The 22,067-nt window shown below is 37.9% G+C and overlaps 1 protein-coding gene across 1 annotated transcript in view; it reads right to left on the bottom strand.

Annotated features, from left to right (window-relative positions):
• The window catches only part of KANSL1L (KAT8 regulatory NSL complex subunit 1 like), a gene marked incomplete at its 5' end in the record, with an annotated part of 101,903 nt that overhangs the window by 48,067 nt on the left and 31,769 nt on the right, over positions 1 to 22,067 (bottom strand). The window lies entirely within an intron of this gene.

The following is a 22,067-nucleotide window of genomic DNA, read 5'->3' as shown; positions in this document are numbered from 1 at the left end:
TTTGCAAATATCTTCTCCCATTCCGTGGGTTGCCTCTTTGTTTTCTTGACTATTTCTTTGGCTGTGCAGAAGCTTTTGATTTTGATGAAGTCCCAAAAGTTCATCTTCGCTTTTGTTTCCTTTGCCTTTGGAGACATATCTTGAAAGAAGTTGCTGTGGCTGATATCGAAGAGATTACTGCCTATGTTCTCCTCTAGGATTCTGATGGACTCCTGTCTCACATTGAGGTCTTTTATCCATTTTGAGTTTATCTTTGTGTACGGTGTAAGAGAATGATCAAGTTTCATTCTTCTATATACAGCTTCTATATATAGCTTCTACATATAGCTGCCCAGTTTTCCCAGCACCATTTATTGAAGAGACTGTCTTTTTTCCACTGTATATTTTTTCCTGTTTTGTTGAAGATTATTTGACCATAGAGTTGAGGTTCCATAGCTGGGCTCTCAACTCTGTTCCACTGGTCTATGTGTCTGTTTTTATGCCAGTATCATGCTGTCTTGGTGATCACAGCTTTGTAGTAAAGCTTGAAATCGGGTAATGTGATGCCCCCCATTTTATTTTTGTTTTTCAACATTTCCTTAGCGATGAACCCCCCTCAAAATCAATAAAAATTGGTCAACACTCTATCACCTAACAGTAAAACATACAGGTCTTAATGACAAAGAGAAAATTCTGAAAGCAGCTCGGGACAAAAGGTCTGTAACATACAATGGTAGAAATATTAGACTGACAGCAGACTTATCCACAGAGACCTGGCAGGCCAGAAAGGACTGGCATGATATATGCAGAAGAAAAATATGCAGCCAAGACTACTATATCCAGCTCATTGAAAATAGAAGGAGAAATAAATAGCTTCCAGGACAAACAAAAATTAAAAGAATTTGCAAACACCAAACCAACCTCACAGGAAATATGAAAAGGGGTCTTCTAAGCCAAGAGAGAGCTTAAAGTAATAGACCAGAAAGGAACAGACAAAATATACAGTAACAGTCACCTTACAGGCAATACAATGGCAATAAATTCAAATCTTTCAATAGTTACCCTGACTGTATATGGGCTAAAGGCCTCAATCAAAAGACACAGGGTATCAGAATGGATAAAAAAACAACACCCATCCATATGCTGTCTACAAGAAACTCATTTTAGAACCAAAGACACCTCCAGATTTAAAATAATGAGGTGGAAAACAATTTACCATGCTAGTGGACACCAAAAGAATGCTGAGGTGGCAATCCTTATATCAGGTAAATTAGACTTTAAGCCGAAGACTATAATAAGAATTGAGGAAGGACCATATATCATACCTGTCTGCCAACCTGTCTGCCATATCATGTCTGTCAACAAGATCTAACAATTTAAATATCTATGCCCCTAACATGGGAGCAGCCAACTATATAAACCAATTAATAACAGCATCAAAGAAACACATTGACAATAATACAATAATAGTAGCGGACTTTAACACCCTATCACACAAAAGATCAGTAAGGTGGGGCGCAAAAGATCAGTAAGGTGGGGCGCCTGGGTGGCTCAGTAGGTTAAAGCCTCGGCCTACAGCTCAGGTCATGATCCCAAGGTCCTGGGATCGAGCCCTACATCAAGCTCTCTGTGCAGCAGGGAGCCAGTTTCTTCCTCCCTTTCTGCCTGCCTCTCTGCCTACTTGTGATCTCTGTCTGTCAAATAAATAAAATCTTAAAAAAAGAAAAAAGAGGGGGTGCCTGGGTGGCTCAGTGGTTAAAGCCTCTGCCTTCAGCTCAGGTCATGATCCCAGGGTTCTAGGATCAAGCCCTGCATTGGGTTCTCTGCTCAGCGGGGAGCCCACTTCCTCCTCTCTCTCTGCCTGCTTCTCTGCCTACTTGTGATCTCTGTCTGTCAAATAAATAAACATAATCTTAAAAAAAAAAAAAGAAAAAAGATGAATAAGGCTTTAAATGACACACTGGACCTGATGGACATGGCAGATATATTCAGAACATTCCATCCCAAAGCCAGAGAATACACAATCTTCTCTAGTACATATGGAACACCGTTCAGAAGATCACATGCTGGGTCACAAATCAGGTCTCCACTGCTACCAAAAGATGGGGCTCATCCCTTGCATATTTTCAGATCATAATGCTTTGAAACTAGAACTCAATCAAAAGTTGGAAAGAAGTTAAATACATGGTGGCTAAGGAGCATCATACTAAAGAATGAATGAGTCAACAGGGAAATTAAAGAAGAATGTAAAAAATTCATGGACACAAATGAAAATGACACAACTGTTCAAAATCTTTGGGACACAGCAAAGGTGGCCCTGAGAGAAAAGTATATAGCAATACAAGCCTTTTTTTTTTTTCTTTTAAGATTTTATTATTTATTTGACAGAGAAAGATCACAAGTAGGCAGGGAGGCAGGCAGAGAGAGAGAGAGAGAGAGGAGGAAGCAGCTCCCTGTTGAGCAGAGAGCTGGATGCAGGACTCGATCCCAGGACCCTGAGATCATGACCTGAGCCGAAGGCAGCGGCTTAACCCATGGAGCCACCCAGGCACCCAATACAAGCCTTTCTCAAGAAACAAGAAAGATCTCAAGTACACAACCTAACCCTCCACCTAAAGGAGCTGGAGAAAGAACAGCAAAGAAAGCCTAAAGCCAGCAGGAGAAGAAAAATCATAAAGATCAGAGCAGAAATCAATGAAATAGAAACCAAAAGAACGGTAGAACAAATCAATGAAACTAGGAGCTGGTTCTTTGAAAGAGTTAATATGATTGATAATCACCTCACCAGGCTTATCAAAAAGAAAAGAGAAAGGACCCAATTTAATAAAATCATGAATGAAAGAGGAGAGATCAAAAACAACACCAAAGAAATACAAACAATTATAAAAACATATTATGAGCAAGTATACACCAGCAAATTTGATAATCTGGAAGAAATGGATGTATTCCTAGAGACATATAAACTACCAAAACTGAACCAAGAAGAAACAGAAAACCTGAACAGATCCATAACCAGTAGGGAGATTGAAGCAGTCATCAAAAATCTCCCAACAAACAAGAGCCCAGGCCAGATGGCTTCCCAGGGGAGTTCTACCAAACACTTAAATAAGAATTAATACCTATTCTCCTGAAACTATTTCCAAAAAATAGAAACGGAAGGAAACCTTCCAAACTCATTCTATGAGTCCAACATTACCTTGATTCCAAAACCAGATAAAGACCCCATCAAAAGGAAGAATTATACACCAACATCCTTGATGAACATATATGCAAAAATTCTCACCAAAATACTAGCCAATAGGATACAACAGTACATTAAAAGGATTATTCACCATGACCAAGTGGGATTTATTCCTGGGCTACAAGGTTGGTTCAACATCCTCAAATCAATGTGAAACAATACATTAATAAAAGAAAGAATAACAATCATATGACCCTCTCAATAGATGCTGAAAAAGCATTTGACAAAGTACAGCGTCCTTTCTTGATCAAAACTCTTCCAAGTTTAGGGACAGAGGGTACATACTTCAGTATCATCAAAGCCATTTATGAAAAACCCACAGCGAGTACCATTCTCAATGGGGAAAATCTGAAAGCTTTTCCCCAAGGTCAGGAACACAGCAGGGATGTCCACTATCACCACTGGTATTCAACAAAGTACTAGAAGTCCTAGTCTTGGCAATCAGACAACAAAAAGAAATGAAAGGCATCTGAATCGGCAAAGAAGAAGCCCAACTCTCAATCTTTGCAGATGATATGATACTCTATGTGGAAAACCCAAGACTCTACTCCAAAACTGCTAGAAAACTCATAAAACAATTCAGTAAAGTGTCAGAATATAAAATCAATGCTCAGAAATCAGTTGCATTTCTATACACCAACAGCAAGACAGAAGAAAGAGAAATTAAGGAGTCAATCCCATTTATAATTGCACCCAAAACTGTAAGATACCTAGGAATAAATCTAACCAAAGAGGCAAAGAATCTGTACTCAGAAAACTATAAAGCCCCCATGAAAGAAATTAAGGAAGACACCAAGAAATGGAAAAACGTTCCATGCTCATGGATTGAAAGAACAAATATTGTGAAAATGTCTATGCTACCTAAAGCCATCTACACATTTAATGCAATCCCAGTCAAAATACCATCCATTTTTTTCAAAGAAATGGAACAAATAATCCTAAAATTTATATGGAACCAGAGAAGACCACAAATAGCCAGAGGAATGTTGGAAGAAGAAAGCCAAAGTTGGTGGTATCACAATTCCAGACTTCAAGCTCTATTACACAGCTGTCATCATCAAGACAGTATGGTACTGGCAGAAAAACAAACACATAGATCAGTGAAACAGAATAGAGAGCCCATAAATGGACCCTCAACTCTTTGGTCAACTACTTCAACAAAACAGGATAGACTGTCCACTGGAAAAAAGACAGTCTCTTCAACAAATGGTGTTGGGAAAATTGGACAGCCACATGCAGAAGAATGAAACCGATTTCCTTACATCACACACAAAAATAGAGTCAAAATGGATGAAAGACCTCAATGTGAGACAAGAATCCCTCAAAATCCTTGAGAAGGACAAGGCAGCACCTCTTCATCCTCAGCTGTAGCAACTTCTTCCTAGAAACACTGCCAAAGGCAAGGGGAACAAGGGCAAAAATGAACTATTGGGACTTGATCAAGAGCAAAAGCTTTTGCACAGCAAAGGAAACAGTCAACAAAACCAAAAGACAAATGACAGAATGGGAGAAGATATTCGCAAATGACATATCAGATAAACGGCTAGTATCCAAAATCTGTAAAGAACTTACCAAACCCAACACCCAAAGACCAAATAATCTAATCAAGAAATGGGCAGAAGACATGACCAGGCATTTCTGTAAAGAAGACATCCAGATGACCAACAGACACATGAAAAAGTGCTCCACATCACTTGGCATCAGGGATATACAAATCAAAACCACGATGAGATACCACCTCACACCAGTCAGTATGGCTAAAATTAACAAGTCAGGAAATGACAGATGTTGGCGAGGGTGCAGAAAAGGAGAACTCTCCTACACTGTTGGTGGGAATGCAGGCTGGTGAAGCCACTTTGGAAAACAGTACGGAGGTTCCTCAGAAAGTTGAAAATAGAGCTACCCAATGACCCAGCAATCACACTACTGGGTCCCTAAAGATAGGAATGTAGTGTTCCAAAGGGGCACATGAACCCAAATGTTTATAGCAGCAATGTCCACAAGAGCCAAACTATGGAAAGAACCTAGATATCCATCAACACGTGAATTGGATAAAGAAGATGTGGTGTATATATATACAATTGAATACTATGCAGACACCAAAGGAAATGAAATCTTGTCATTTGCAACAACATGGGTGGAGAGGACATTATGCTGAGCGAAATAAGTCAATCAGAGAAAGATAATTATCATATGATCTCTCTGATATGAGGAATTTGAGGGGCAGGATGGGAAGTTGTGGGGGATAGAGAAAGAAAAAATGAAACAAGATGGGATCAGGAGGGAGACAAACCATAAGATCCTCTTAATCTCACAAAACAAACTGAGGATTGCTGGGGGGTGGGGCGGTAGGGATAGGTGGCTGAGTTAGGGACACTGGGGAAGGTATGTGCTATGATAAGTACTGTGAAATGTGTAAGCCTGATGATTCACAGACCTGTACCCCTGGGGTAAAAAAAACATAATATGTTAATAATAATAACAATAATAATAAGAGTTGAAGAAACATTTATGGACAAATAAACATTTTTAAAATTCTTTCTTTTTTTTTTTAAAGATTTTATTTATTTATTTGACAGAGAGAAATCACAAGTAGATGGAGAGGCAGGCAGAGAGAGAGAGAGAGAGAGAAGCAGGCGATGCGGGACTCGATCCCAGGACCCCGAGATCAATGACCGGAGCCGAAGGCAGCGGCTTAACCCACTGAGCCACCCAGGCACCCCGTCATTTTTAAAATTCTTAATTGAAAATGAAATTGTAATTGAAAGTAAACTTGTGGCCGCATTTACATTTAAGACTTATACCAGAGTATCATTCTGGAAAACATATTCATATCTTATTAATGCATGCCAATTCATTTTCCTGAATCTGAAGATATTTCTACACTTTTGGCAGATCAAGAAATCTTATATCAAGCATAAAAAGGCATACATTCTCCAAGAATAAACTAAAGTGTTATAGTAACAAAGAAGATTAGACAGCAAAATATGTGATCCAGCTAAAAGAATAAGAAAGTCAAATAAAGGGGTGCCTGGGTGGCTCAGTGGGTTAAAGCCTCTGTCTTTGGCTCAGGTCATGATCCTTGGGTCCTGGGATCGAGCCCCACATACGGCTCTTTGCTCAGTGGGGAGCCTGCTTCCTCCTCTCACTCTCTGCCGGCCTCTCTGCCTACTTGTGATCTCTGTCTGTCAAATAAATAAATAAAATCTTTAAAGAAAAAAAAGTCAAAAAAATTAAAATAGCTTTAGAAATACATGGATTTTAACAATTGTTGCTGTGCACCAGGATTTCATAGGAAAGAGGAGCTTTGCTGAAACTCATGGAAGAAGTAGTGTTAAGATTCAGCATTAACATTTAAAAGAAAACTACAATGTTGTACTTCCATTTATTCAAATAGTGCTAAATATGTTTATCTTTTCATTCCTCGTGACACATCAGTTTCTGCATATAAGACGGGGTATATTAAATAAGAAATAAAGCTATTTTTCAAATAAAGCATTTATAAGTTAAAACAATGCTTCGCACATAATTTTTTAAATAAATTTTAGCTATGATAATTTGACATTCTCATAGATATTGTGAAAAGGACAAAATCAAGAAAAATGCATACTCATTTATGCTTTTTATTAATTTTGCCCAGCAAAGGAATTATAGCCTCTACAAACAAGAATTTTAAATAATCATTCTAATCCTTGTATCTTTCTTTCTCTCATCTTTATTCTCTGGCAGAACAAGTACTTTAAGAGTTGCCTGTGGAAATATGGAGGATAAAAAGAGTTCATAATGAATTCATAGAACTGGCTAAGAAGTTTTTAGGCAGAGTATGCTCAAAGTACCAACTAGCTTCATTTAATTATCTATGATAAATTACAGATGGAATAGAATGTGATCAAAATGGAGCTATTACGTTTTCAAAAAGAACTTAGGGGAAAAACAGAACCAAGACCAGCTGGTTCAAAAATTAAGACTGTTTCCCATTTCTGGCCACTCCAGAGAGTAAAAGGTTCACACAGTAAGAAATGATATCAACACACAGACCAAAACGAGGGAATTGGCCAGCAAAACTGGCTTCAGAATCAAGATCTCTCAGGTAGGACTGCAAGACCCTTTGTTAAAACCTTAGAAAGGTTTGAGGCAGGTTGATAAATCCTGGCTTCAGTCAAGAATTCTATCAAAGGATTTTTAAGGTTTTATTTTTAAGTAATCTCTATACCCAACATGGGGCTCAAACTCAAGTCAAGGTCACTAGCCCATTCAAGCCTTCAACCCCAGATACCATCTTCTTGCAACTATATGAGATCTTGGGTAAAACTGAAAGAATAACAACTCAGGCAATTGACATGAAAGATAATTGTTTTAAACAACTCAAATTTGCAATGTTTTTTTTTATTTTTACTTTTTTAAAGATCTTATTTATTTATTTGACAGACAGATCACAAGTAGGCAGAGAGACAGGCAGAGAGAGAGGGGGAAGCAGGCTCCCCGCTGAGCAGACAGCCCGATGTGGGGCTCGATCCCAGGACTCTGGGATCATGACCTGAGCCGAAGGCAGAGGCTTTAACCCACTGAGCCACCCAGGTGCCCCGCGATGGTTTATTATACTACAGTAGATGATGAAAGGAAAAAGAATGAGGTAACTCTGAATGTGTAGCACGAGCCACATGCCTACTTCTATGGTGAAGAAAATATATAACATGATGAACTTTTACATATGTATATACCTGGTAACCACCACTATCACCACCTTGATTGAGATAGGAAGCAGTTCCAACAACCTAGAAACCTTGGTTACATCCTTTACTGATCAACAGCACCCCCCAACTAAAGTTACCACAAATCCTTATTTGTATAAATACCAGTAAGTTTTGTCTGTATTTATCATAGACTATGTACTCTTTCCTTTCACTCAACATAATGTCTAGGAAATATATCTATATTTTTGTATCAGTCCATCCTTTTTACTGCTATATGTATATATACCATAATTTTCCTGCTGATGGACATTTTTTGAGATTTTGAGTGAGAGAGAGAGCGCATAAATGGGGAAGGGCAAAGAGAGAGGGTGAAGCAGACTTGATCCTAGGACCCTGGGATCACGACCCGAGCCAGGCAGATGCTCTCACTGACTGAGCCACCCAGGTGCCCCAGGTGATGGACAGTTAGATTGCTTTCTATTTGGGGCTACAGTGAATAAAGAACCTGTTATACCACTCTTATACAAGTCTTTTTGTGTACATATGTATTCATTTCTCCTGGAAAGTTCCTAAAAGTGGAATTTCTAAATTAGAAGAGTAGATGCATATCGTGATATCTTATTGTAATTTTAATTGCATTTCCTTGACGAGTAATGATTTTAAGCACATTTTCATAGGGTTATTGGCCATACTATCTTCTTTTATGAAAGATTTGTTAAAATTTTATGCCTATTATTTTTTATTTAGAAGAAGTTCTTGTGGTAATATATACATAGAATTTATTATTTGAATTATTTTAAAGTATGTAACTATTTTTAATTGGGCGATTTGTCTTTTTCTTGTTTTTTAGCCATTTAAAGTGTATATGTATATATCCAAGAAACAAAATCTTTCTTGGATGTATCCACTGCAACTATCTTTCTCCAGTGCATATTTTGACTTTATTAATGCTGCTTTTAATGTAAATAAGTTAATAATTTTAACTAAGCCCAAGTTAACAATTATTTAAGTGTTTTGTTTTGTTTTAAGAATGACTATCGCAGGGCACGTGGGTGGCTCAGTTGGTTAAGCAATTAACTCTAGATCTTGGCGGAGGTCATGATCTCAGAGTCATGGGATTGAGCCCTGCCTGCAACAGGCTCAGTACTCAGTGGGGAGTCTGCTTGAGATTATCCCTCTCCCTTTGCCCCTCCACCATGCTCTAAAATAAATAAAATCTTAAAAAAAAGATATATGACTATCCCTAAAATATGAAGGTATTCTCCTATGTTTTCTTCTAGGTTTATTGTTTCCCTTTCATATTCAGTTCTATGATACACCTTCTATTTTTGTGAATGTCAGAATGTGTTCGCAGCTGAGTAGTTAGCTCTCTCAGTCCATTTCCTGCCTGTAAACTTTTGGGTATCTAACAACTTTCATTTCATCCAGTCTCTGCTCCTTTTAGTTTATTTCTGTCAATATAAAATTCTCAAAAGCCTTGTGGGTCTCTCCTATATATCAAGAGGAACCCTGTCATTAGACAAGAGGGTTCCCCCCAAGGAATAATAATAATAATGGATAACCCCATTATTTTTTGACTTCTACTAAGATGGTTGATTGGATCTCTGCATCACATGCCTAACCTCTCTGGCAAAAACTTGTCTAGACAAACCCCGGGATTCTCTCCAGAGGATGCTATATGATTTTTTTTTGGCTTTGGCAACAGGATGAAAATTTTCCAAATTATCAAGTTCTGTTTCCTTTTTAGTTAACAAGTACTTCCCCAATTTATCTATTTCCTCTAATATTTTTTTTTTTTTTAGATTTTATTTATTTATTTGACAGAGAGAGAGATCACAAGTCGGCGGAGAGTCAGGCAGATAGAGAGAGAGAGAGTAGCAGGCTCCCACTGAGCAAAGAGCCCGATGCGGGGCTCGATCCCAGGACACTGAGATCATGACCTGAGCCGAAGGCAGCGGCTTAATCCACTGAGCCACCCAGGTGCCCCTCCTCTAATATTTTATTATAAAAAGCAAAGAGAAACTACACTATAAATTCCAAACTTTGCTTGATAATTTCCTCAGCTAAATATCTATGAGTTCAATGTTTACAAGTTTTATTTTCCATTCAAAAGTAGAGTATTTTCAGACAAGTTTTCTAGAACCTTATAACAAGGATCATCTTTCTTCCAGTTTCTAATATTTCCTTCTAAAATCTTATCAAAGGTACCTTTAATGCTCACATTTCTAGTAACATTCTGTTCATGACAATGCATGTATTCTCTAACATGACAATGTATGTATTCTCTAACATGACAATGTATGTATTCTCTAACATGACAATGTATGTATTCTCTAATATGAAAGCACCTTTGCCTTCCATCCTCTTCATTTCTTTTGGAACTCTCAACAGAATCTAGGCTCACCTCAAAATTCTTTCAGCCTCTATCCATTACATAATTCCAAAATCATGTTCACAGTTTTATCATTTATTACAGCAGGACCCCAACTTCTGGTAACAAATTCTGTTATTAGTTTCCTAGGGATGTCATAAAAAATTGCCACAAACTGGGTGGCTCAAACCACAAAAGTTTATTTCTCATTGTTTTGGAGGCCAGATGTCCAAAACTGAGATGTTGGCAGGGCTGAACTTCCTGTAAAGGCTCTGTGGCAGAATTGTTCCTTGACCCTGTCAGCTTCTGGTGGCTTCTGGTGTTCCATGGCTGTTTTAACAGAATTCCAGTCTCTGCCTCCATCCCCACATAGCCTTCTTCGCTGTGTCTCTATGCCTCTAATTTCTCTATTTCCTTCACAGGCTCACAGGCTAATCTTAAATCCAAAATTATCTTAAGATCTTTAACTCAATTCCATCTACAATGACCTTATTTCCAAATAAGGTCAATGTATTAGTTTCCTAGGTGTGCCATCACAAAGTACCACAACCATGTGGTTTAAACAACAGACTTACTTTTCATATTCCTGGAGGCTAGAATTCAGATCAAGGTGTCAGTAAAATTGGTTTTTTCTGAGGACTAAAAGGAAGAATCTGTCCCACACCTCTCCCCTTGCTGCTATTTTTTTTTTTTTTTTTTTTTTGCTGCCAATCTTTGACATTCTTTGGTTAACTCAAGAGTAATTCTGATCTCAATCTTCACCTCCACATGATGTTCACACTGTGTACATGCATCTACACCTGACTTTTCCTTTTTATGAGGACATCAGTCATACTGGATTAGGGCCCATCTTAATCTCCTCATCTTAACTAATAACATCTGCAACAACCCTATTTACAAATAAGCTCACATTCTGAAATACTAGAGGTTGGCACATTCTAGGGGTTATGTTATTTCAACATATGAATTCTGATGGACACAATTCAATCTGTAACAGTCACATTCATAATAGCAGGAGTTAGAACATGGAAATATCTTTTGTGGGAGAGACAGAATTATGCCCATTACATTTTTTTCCCCCACTGAAGATTTCATTCTATTCTCTTTTCACTTACATGGTATGATTTCTGATGAGAACTCAACTGTGATTCATATACTTATTCTTCTATAGATAAGATTTTTTTTTTTCCTCTGCCTTTCTTCAAGATTTTCTGTCTTTGGTTTTTTGCAGTTTGAATTTGTTATGCCTAGGTATTTCACTTTCTTTCTTTCTTTCTTTCTTTCTTTTTTTTTTTGTATTTATCCTGCTTAATGTTCTTCTGCTTGAATGTACTGGATGTGTGGTTTAGTGCTTTAGACAATTCTAATGTATTATTACGTCAAATATTTTTTCTGCTCCATTCTTCTACTCTTCCTGGTATTCCAATTACACATGAGAGACCTTCTGAAATACCCTCTAAATCTTAGATTCATTGTTGTTTTTTCATTCATTTTTCTCTTTGGATTTCAGTTTGTGAAGTTTCTATTTGCCTTACCCAAGCTTGTTGATTCATTCCTCAGTCATATCTAGTCTACAGATGAGGTTATGAAAAGTACCCTTCATTTAGGTTACAGTGTTTTTGATTTCTAGCATTTACTTTTGATTCTTAAAAGTTTACATCTCTCAAGAGGTCCAAGTTGGCAGAGGAGTAGGAGAACTTGGGTTTTTTCTGGTCCCAGGAATTCAGCTTGATAGCTGTTAAAACATTCTGAACACCTGCAAACTCAACCACAAATCTAAGAAAAGAACAGCGGCAACTACAAATAGAGACAACTTCTGTAAGGTAGGAGGTGTAGAGAAATAAATCCAAGGCAATATATCAGAAGATAAATCACACAAGAAGGTGCTCAGGTGGCAAAGCAGGGTAGAATCCTCTGTAGGACAGTGTATCACAGGACTCTCAGGGTAACAGAAAGACTGGGGTTGAAGAGTGGCAGAGCTCTCAGTCATTGAAACAGGGAAGCTGGTTTCAATCAATGAGCCCAAGAGTGGGCTCTCATCTTGGGGATGCCATAAACTGTGAAACACAGCATGGTCCACCAACTGCTCTCTGAGCAGGCGCCCAGTAAGCAGCAGAGCCCCAGTGAGACAACCCCACCATGTCGGGGAGAAGTAATGCCAATGAAAGCCACAGGAGTCTTCAGGGTTTGGAGAATTCAAAATGGGATTGTAGGCCTGAGAGAGAAATGCATGGTCATAGGCTCGGTGACCATGGAGGGTGGACAAAGAGCAGGGAGACAGGAGTGACTCAATGATTTTCCGAGGGTATACTAAGAAGTAAGGCCCCGAGCTTTCAGTGCCTGGGTTGAAGACTGGGAGGCCGCCATTTTCATTCTCATCCTCTAAAGCAGTACAGAAGGCCTTCAGGGAACAAAAGCCACAAAGAGCAATCTGGTGCAGATTACTTAATCTGGACCCCTGGCATACACAGAACAATTCAACCTCAGAAAAAGATGCCTGAGAATCAACGCAACAGGCTTCTCCCCCAAAGTGATCAGCAAGAACATCCAGCTAAGACGGAATTTACTGATCACACAGAACTGCAAAACTCCAGCACTAAAAGAAAATAGTATATAAAATTCATGTTTTTCCCCCATGAGTCCTTAGTCTTTCAACTTTTTTTTCTTTCCTTCTTCAAGAAGTTTAATCAACTTTTTAAAATCTTTTTAATTTTCACTTTTACACTTACATTCTATCCTATCATTGTATTTATTTTACTTTTGTATATACATAACATTTTCTGTCTTTACAATTTTGGAATGCAGTTTCTTCTAATAAACAGACCAAAATACACCCAAAATCTCGTGTATTGCTCTGTTCTATTCACCTGATTACATTCTTTCTTTTTTTTTTTTTTTCTGGCTTCAAGTCTCTTCTAATTTGTTTACTGTCTATTTCTCTGCAGTCATAGTTGCCATTTTAATCTTTTCTCCTCTCATTCATCGATTCTTCTCTGGACAGAATGACAAGACAGAAAACCTCACTTCAAAAAAGAGAAAAATAAGCGGTACTGACTGCCAGGGACCTAATCAGTATGGACATAAGTAAGATGTAGGAACTAGAATTCAGAATAACAATTATAAAGATACTAGCTGGGCTTTAAAAAAAAAAAAAAAAAAAAAAGGCATAGAGAACACTACAGAAGCCCCTTCTGGAGAAATAAAAGAACTAAAATCTAATCAAGTCAAAATAAAAAAGGCTATTAATGAGATGCAATAAAAAAAAATGGAGGCTCTAAGAGCTAGGATAAATAAGGCAGAAGAGAGAATTAGTGATAGAGAAGACAAAATGATGGATAATAAGGAAGCTCAGAAAGAGAGAGATAAACAACTACTGGATCATGAAGTGAGAATAAACTGACTCTATAAAGCAAAATAATATTAGAATCATTGGGATCCTAGAAGAAGAGGAAAGAGAGAGGCAGAAGGTATATTGGAACAAATTAGAGCAGAGACCTTCCCTAAACTGGGGAAGGAAACAGACAGTCAAGTCTAGGAGGATTTTCAAAGAATCCCCCTCAAATCAATAAAAAGAGGTCAACAACTCAACACTTCAGTGAAAATTGCAAATCTCAGAGACAAAGAAAATCCTGAAAGCAGCTCAGAAAAAGAGGCCCATAACCTAAAAGGGTAGAAACATTACACTGGCAGACAGCCTATCTACAGAGATCTGGCATGCCAGAAAAGACTGCATAATATATTCAGGGTGCTAAGTAAGAAAAATATGCAGCCAAGAATATTTTATCCAGCAAGGATGTCATTCAAAATAGGAGGAGAGATACAACCTTTCAGGACAAACAGAAATTAAAAGAATATGTGATCACTAAACCAGTCATGTGGGAAATATTAAAGAGGATCCATTAAGCAAAGAGAGAGCCCAAAAGTCACACACCAGAAAGGAACAGAGACAATATACAGAAACAGTGACTTTACAGGTAATACATATGTGGCACTAAACTGAAACCTTTCAAAGTTACCCTGAATGTAAATGGGCTAAATGCTCCAGTCAAAAGATATAGGGTATCAGAATGGATAAAAACAAGCAAGAAACATCAATATACTGTCTATGAGAGACTCATTTTAGACCTAAAGACATCTCCAAATTGAAAGTGAGGGGGTGGAAAACAGTTTATCATGCTAATGGTATGGTATTCTTTCAAGAGAAAGCTGGGAAAAAAAAAAAAAAGAGAGAGAGAGAGAGAAAGCTGGGGTGGCAATCCTTATGTCAAACAAATTAGATTTTTAAATCAAAGACTATAATAAGAGATACAGAAGGATACTATATCATAATTAAAAGGTCTATCCAGCAATATCTAATAATTGTATATATTTATGTCCCTAACATGGGAGCAGCCAAATATATAAGCCATATAATAACAAAATTAAAGAAATATGTTGTTAATAATAGAATTATAGTAGAGGACTTTAACACCCCTCTTACTGCAATGAACAGATCATCTAAGCAGAAGATCAAAAAGGAAACAAGGGCTATGAATGACACACTGGACCAGATGTACTTCACAGATACAGTCAGAGCACTCCACCCCAAAACAACAGAATACACATTTTTTTGAGTGCACATGGAACTCTCTCCAGAGTAGATCACATACTGGGTCACAAATCAGGTCTCAAAATATTGGGATCATTCCCTGCATCAATGCTTTGAAACTGGAACTCAATCACAAGAAGAAAGTTGGAAAGAATTCAAATACATGGAGGTTAAAGAGCATCCTACTAAAGAATGAGTGGGTCATGCAGGAAATTAAAGAATTTTTTAAAAATCATGGAAACAAATGAAAATAAACACACAACTGTTCAAAACCTTTAGGATGCAATAAATGTGGTCCTAAGAGAGAAATGTATACAATACAAGTGTTTCTCAAGAAACAAGAAAGGTCTTAAATACACAACCTAACCTTATACATAAATGAGCTGGAGAAAAAACAGCAAAGAAAGCCTAAACCCAGCAGGAGAAGAGAATTAATAAAAATTAGAGCAGAAATCAATGAAATAGAAACCAAAAGAATAGTAGAACAGATCAATCAAACTGTGAACTCACTCTCTGAAAGAATTAATAAGATGATAAATCCCTGACCAGACTCACCATAAAGAAAGAAGGACCCAAATAAATAAAATCACATATTTGAAAGAGAGAAATCACCACCAACATCAAAGAGATACAATGATAAGAACATATTATGAGGGGCACCTGGGTGGCTCGTGCGTTAAGCCTCTGCCTTTGGCTCAGGTCATGATCCCAAGGTCCTGGGATCAAGCCCCACATTGGGCTCTCAGCTCAGGAGGGAGCCTGATTCCTCCTCTCTCTCTCTGCCTTCCTGCCTACTTGTGATCTCTTTCTGTCAAATAAATAAATAAAATCTAAAAAAAAAAAAAAACAAACCCATATTATAAGCAACTATATGCCAAAAAATTAGGCAATCTGGAAGAAATTGATGCATTCCTAGAGACCTATAAACTACCAAAACTAAGATAGGAAGAAATAGAAAACCTGAACAGATCCATAACCAGCAAGGAAACTGAAGCAGGAATCCAAAAAACAAAACAAAACAAAAAAACAAACAAAAAAAACCTCCCAACAAACAAGAGTCCGGACCGGAGGACTTCCCAGGGGAATTCTACCAAATATTTAAAGAGGAATTAATACCTATTTTTCTAAAGCTGTGTCAAAAAACAGAAATGAAAGGAAAACTTCCAAACTCCTTCTATGAGGCCTGCCTTACCTTGATCCCAAAATCAGACAAAGAGCATGACAAAAAGAATTACAGACCATATTCCTGATGAATGTGTATGCAAAAATTCTCACCAAGATACTAACCAGTAGGATCCAACAGTACATTAAAAGGATTATTCACCATGATCAAGTGGGATTTATTCCTGGGCTGTAAGGGTGCTTCATCATCTGCAAATCAATCCATGTGATACACTACGTAAATAAAAGAAAGGACAAGAACCACCTGAATCTCTCAATAGAAGCAGAAAAAACATCTGACAAAGTACAGCATCCTTTCTTGAGTAAAACTCTTCACAATGTAGGGATAGAGGGAATATTCCTCAATTTCATAAAAGTCATATGCAAAAAGCCCACAGTGAATATCATTCTCAGTGGGGGGAAACTTGAGAGCTTTCCCCCTAAAGTCAGAAACACGGCAGGGATGTCCACTATCACCACTATGATTCAACATAGTAACAGAAGTCCTCATATCAGCAACCAGACAACAAAAAAGAAGTAAAAGGCATCTGAATCAGCAAAGAAGTCAAACTCTCACTCTTCACAGATGGCGTGATACTCTATGTGTAAACCCGAAAAGACTCCACCCCAAAATTTCTAGAACTCATACAGTAATTCAGCAACGTGGCAGGATATAAAATCAATGCATGGTAATCAGCTGCATTTCTATATACTAACAATGCGACAGAAAGAGAGATCAAGAAGTCAATACCATTTATAACTGCACTCCAAACCAGAAGATACCTAGGAATAAACCTAGCCAAAAAGGCAAAGAATCTTTGCTCAGAAAACTATAGAACACCCATGAAAGAAATAGAGGAAGACAAAAAGAAATGGAAAAACGTTTCACACTCATGGACTGGAAGAACAAATATTGTGTTAAAATGTCTCTGCTACCTAGAGCAATCTATACATTCAATGCAATCCCTATCAAAATACCATCAACGTTTTTCACAGAGCTGGAACAGATAATCCTTAAATTTGTGTGGAACCAGAAAAGACCCCGAATAGCCAAAGGAATGTTGAAAATGAAAACCAAACCTGGTGGCAACACAATGCCAGACTTCAAAGTATATTACAAAGCTGTAATCATCAAGACAGTATGGTACTGGCACAAAAAAGAGAGACACAGAGATCAATAGAACAGAACAGAGAACCCAGAAATGGACCCTCAACTCTTTGGTGAACTAATCTTCAACAAAGCAGGAACGAATAGCAAATGGAAAAAGGCAGTCTCGTCAATGAATGGTGTTGGGATAATTGGACAGTCACATGCAGACAAATGTAATGATCCAAAGGGGCATCTGTACCCCAATGTTTATAGCAGCAGTGTTCACAATAGCCAAACTATGGAAAGAGTCCAGATGGCCACTAAGAGATGAACGGATAAAGAAGATATGGCATACACACACACACAGACACACTGGACTACAACTCAGCCATCAAAAAAATGACATCTTGCCATTTGCAATGATGTGGATGGAAATAGAGGTTATTATGCTAAGTGAAATAAGTCAATCAGAGAAAGATAATTATCATATGCTCTCACTCATATGTGAAATTTAAGAAGCAAAATAGAGGATCATGGGAACAGAGGGAAAAATAAAACAAGATGAAATCAGAGATGGAGACAAACCATAAAAGTCTCTTAATTATAGGAAACGGACTGAGAGTCGCTGGACAGGAGAGAGGTGGGGGGATGGGATAACCAGGGGATGGATTTTATGGAGGGCACCTGATGTGATGAGCACTGGGTATTATAGAAGACTGATCACTGACCTCTACATCTGAAAGTGATAAACATTATCTGTTAACTGAATTTTTAAAAAGTTTACATCTCTTTTGCTTGTAGTACCTATACATGTTTTCTACTGAATCCATTAAAGACTTCAATGTATTAATCACAGTTCTTTAAGAGAACTTCAAGATCTTTGTCCTATGTAAGCCTGGTTCCGATAGTTTCCTTGTCTCTTCACAGTTCCTAGCATACTTTGTAATTTTTTGTTAAAGCTTTATGTGATATATCTGGTAACAGGATCTGAGGTAAACAGAACTTTAAAAAAATTTAATCTCGGGGCGCCTGGGTGGCTCAGTGGGTTAAAGCCTCTGCCTTCGGCTCGAGTCGTGATCCTGGGGTCCTGGGATCGAGCCCCGCATCGGGCTCTCTGCTTAGCGCCGGGGAGCCTGCTTCCTCCTCTCTCTCTGCCTATTTCTCTGCCTACTTGTGATTTCTCTGTCAAATAAATAAATAAAATCTTTAAAAAAAATTAATCTCTACACCAAATATGAAACTTGAACTCACAACTGGAAACCAAGAGTCACAAGTTCCACCGACTAAGCCAGCCAGCACCCTGAGGTAAACAGAATTTTATCGTGAGGCACTATGTTAATCTGGCTAAGAGCGGGCTATGTGTAATATCCACTATAGTTGTAAATGCCAGAGGACTCAAAATTCCTCTAGTGTCTTTGTTTTTGTCTCCCCTGTTGACTTTTAACTTCCTTAATTACTCCTCCTCAGAGACAGTCTATGCTTTGCAGCTGTAACCTACCGTTACAGTACCAGAACCTTGTCGGTGTGGAGGCTAAGTGGGGGGAAAGGAACCACACCAGCGATGCCTGGCTGGTACAGTCAGCAGTGACTCTGACTTTTGATCTCAGGGTCGTGAGCTCATGCTCCACATTGGGCACAGAGCCTATGAAAGAGAAAATCCAGAGGAAGGGGAAGGGAAGAGGAAGAGAAAGGAAAAGTGGAAGGGGAGGAAGGAAGGAAGGAAGGAAGGAAAAGAAAGGAGGAAAGAAAGGGAGGGAGGGAAGGAAGCACACCTCCTACAGTAGCATCTACTGTAATCTTATGATCAAATTTTAGTCATTTAGTGGGTCTGTGACTTTAACAAATGTTTCTTACTTTCCACCGCACTGCCTGTTAGGTGAGACAGAATGAAAGCGTACAGAGGACAGGTGTGGAAAAAATGCTTTTCTCCCAGGTAAGCTATAACTTTACTGAAGTCTTTTCCCTAGAAGAAAATGCTATATTCAATTTCTGGCCTCATTTCATAAGTTATCCCTTCCCCTTCCATGTCACAGCCGCTGAGGATCTCACTGTGAGAACCTAATGGTTTTACCTAGAGGCAAAGTCCATGAATGTGTGGAGGGACTTCTAAAACTACAGTCCCTAGGAGTTTTTCACTCTCAAGCTAGTCTAATCCATACTCAGCCTCCAATAATTCATCAGAAGTACCAGTAGATGTTCCTACCAACTAATGTATGGTTGCTGTGGCTTCTGCTCCAGGTAAGCACATCTTAGCTGTGGCTCTCTGGAGTTACTTTCCTCTCCATAATTCAGGGTAGCAGTTTGTACTATAGCTTCATTTCTTTGATGGGTCCATGAAAAGCACTGATTTTCAGTTTGTTCACTTTTTCTTATTGTAATGGTAGAAATGATGACTTCCAGGCTCTTTATGTGTTGGGAGTTGAAACCAGAAGTCTTGCTAAATTCTTTACCAGTATGATGATTTTTCCCCTGCAATTCACACATATACTTATTGCCATGAGAGTGGTGATCAGCTAATTACTAGATGCTACATTGCAGCATAACTCCAATTTCTCCATTGCCTTTATAGAAGCTTTTCTCAGCCAGTATTCTGCTACAGAATTAAGTGCTATAGAAAACAAATTCTTTTCTCAATTCTACCAAGGATGCTACATAACTAGTACCATGGTACATGCATAGGAATTAATTTATTACATAAAATGGATGCCTTAGAGGCACTTGGGTACCACAGTCAGTTAAGCATCTGACTCTTGGTTTCAGGTCAGGTTGTGATCTCAGAGTCATGAGATCAAGCCCTGTGCCAGGCTCTGCACTCAGCCCACAGTCTGCTTAAGACTCTTTCTTTCTCTCCCTCTACCCCTCCCCACCCCTGCACTCTCCTTCCTCTCTCTAAAATAATGAATCTTTAAAAAATAAATAAATAACATAGATGTCTTAGCCACTTTACCTCATAATGTTTCAATGTATACTTCCTAAAATAAGGATATTTTCTTATATAATGGCAAAACAGTTATCACATTTAAGAAACTGAACAATACTTTTATATAATCTACCACCAAAGGCATAGTTTTCTCAATTTTCCCCAAATCCCCTCTCCCCGCAAAAGAATTCTGATCTGGATCAAATATTCATTTAATTGCCATGTATCTTTTAAAAGTCTCTTTCAATCTTTCTCAGTCATTCTTGACTTTCATGATACTGACTTTTTCTTTTTAAACAATACAGGCCACTTTTCACGGTTTCTTAATAACATGTTGCTGGCTTTGGCTTTGTCTGATATTTCCTTATAATTAAATTCAGGCCATGTATCCCTGGCCAAAATACTGCATACTGAAGCTGTATCCTTCTTCTCATGACCTAAGTTAGTCTTCATCATCTACTGATGATTCTTTCCCCGTCAGTCTTTACAATGATCACTGCAATAATTCTGCAGTTGTGCTCAATCCATACTTATTAATCAGCATTCTACCATATGGGAAAGTTCTCCCTTTCTCCTTTCTATCAACCAATTTGACTGTCAGCAGTATGGATGCACGGTTTCCTATTTTTTCAATGGCTCATTACTGTCCTTAGTTATTTGGATGTTCAAAATAGCCCTAAATTTGGCCAATGGTAGCATCTTCAAACTAGCTTCTCAGTTCTTTTGACATGCCCCCATCTTTTCTTTTTTTTCTTTTTTCTTTTCTTTTCAGTAACACTTTCTTGCTTTCTGTTAACATTGAGATATTCCAAGCTCATCTTATACCCTCTCTTCCCCACATCTGGAGATCACTCATTTCTCCAAAGACCTCTGTTTCCTTTCAGCTGGGAATGGTATTAGAAATCAAGAATGAGTGCCATTATGTACTCACTGCTGTGAGGGTAGTATGAATCTAGACTGGTCATATCAAGTATGGTAGCCATTATCAGTATGTAGCTATTTAGATCAAAATTAATAAAACAGAATTTTAGTCCCTTAGTTGCACTAGCCACATTTCATGTGCTAATAGCTACATGTATTTTGTTACTGCCATATTAGATAGCACAGTTATTTATGGAACATTTCCAACATTACGAGAAAATTCTATTAGACATTACTTACTGTTATAGACCTTTTCACAAAGTGAACTTTTAAGTTCTCACTCTCCATTACCTTTTAAATAACTTCCTGTGTCCACTACATTCTTTCATACATCAAAAAATTACTTATTGAGCATACCCTATTGGGACAGTTACTGTTCAAAGCTCTGTAGATTCAGAAATACACAGTCCCTATTCTCTAAGAATTTACAATGTAATGATAAAACAGAGAAATAAATGATTACACTAAAATAATGGCTTATTTTTATAACAAGGTGCTATATTAATATCCTATAATGAGGATGTCAAGGAAGGCTTCCTGAGAGAAAGGACATTTATTAAGTTTAGAAAGGTAAATAACTGGCAACTGAATATCCTCGCAATTTGGAGGGTAAGTTGGAGTGGGGCACCTGTTCTTCCACCATTTTTTACATCTCTATTCCTATTTACTTAAAATTCTTTCTCTAATTCTCCCATAACCTTTCAAAAGTCTGTTTATCTTTCAAAACCCTTATTTTAGGATGCACTTCTTAATACCTCTAACCAGATAGGCCCCTTCCCATACCCCCAAATATACTGTCTTAATGGATTTCAAAAACAAAAAAGATTTGGTTTATTTTTGTCATTATCAATACAACAGGTAAGAACATGGTGTTTGGAATCAGACATTTTGCTTACTAGCTGTGTGACCTTGGGCAAGTTACTTAATCTCTCTGCTCCTCAATTTCTGCATCTAAAGGAGAATTAACAACATCTCACAGTTACATTTTGAGATAATAACAAAATAATGTACTGAAAATGCTTAGCTCAATGAGTGGAATATGATAAAGTATATAGTCTCCTAGTAACAATAATCTATCTCACACTCATTTCTTCCTTTGTTT

This window comes from Mustela nivalis (assembly GCF_964662115.1).
Source record: "Mustela nivalis genome assembly, chromosome: 11".
Lineage (NCBI taxonomy): Eukaryota > Metazoa > Chordata > Mammalia > Carnivora > Mustelidae > Mustela > Mustela nivalis.
Note: the sequence above shows the minus strand (reverse complement) of the source record. Positions and strands in the feature narration are given on the sequence as shown.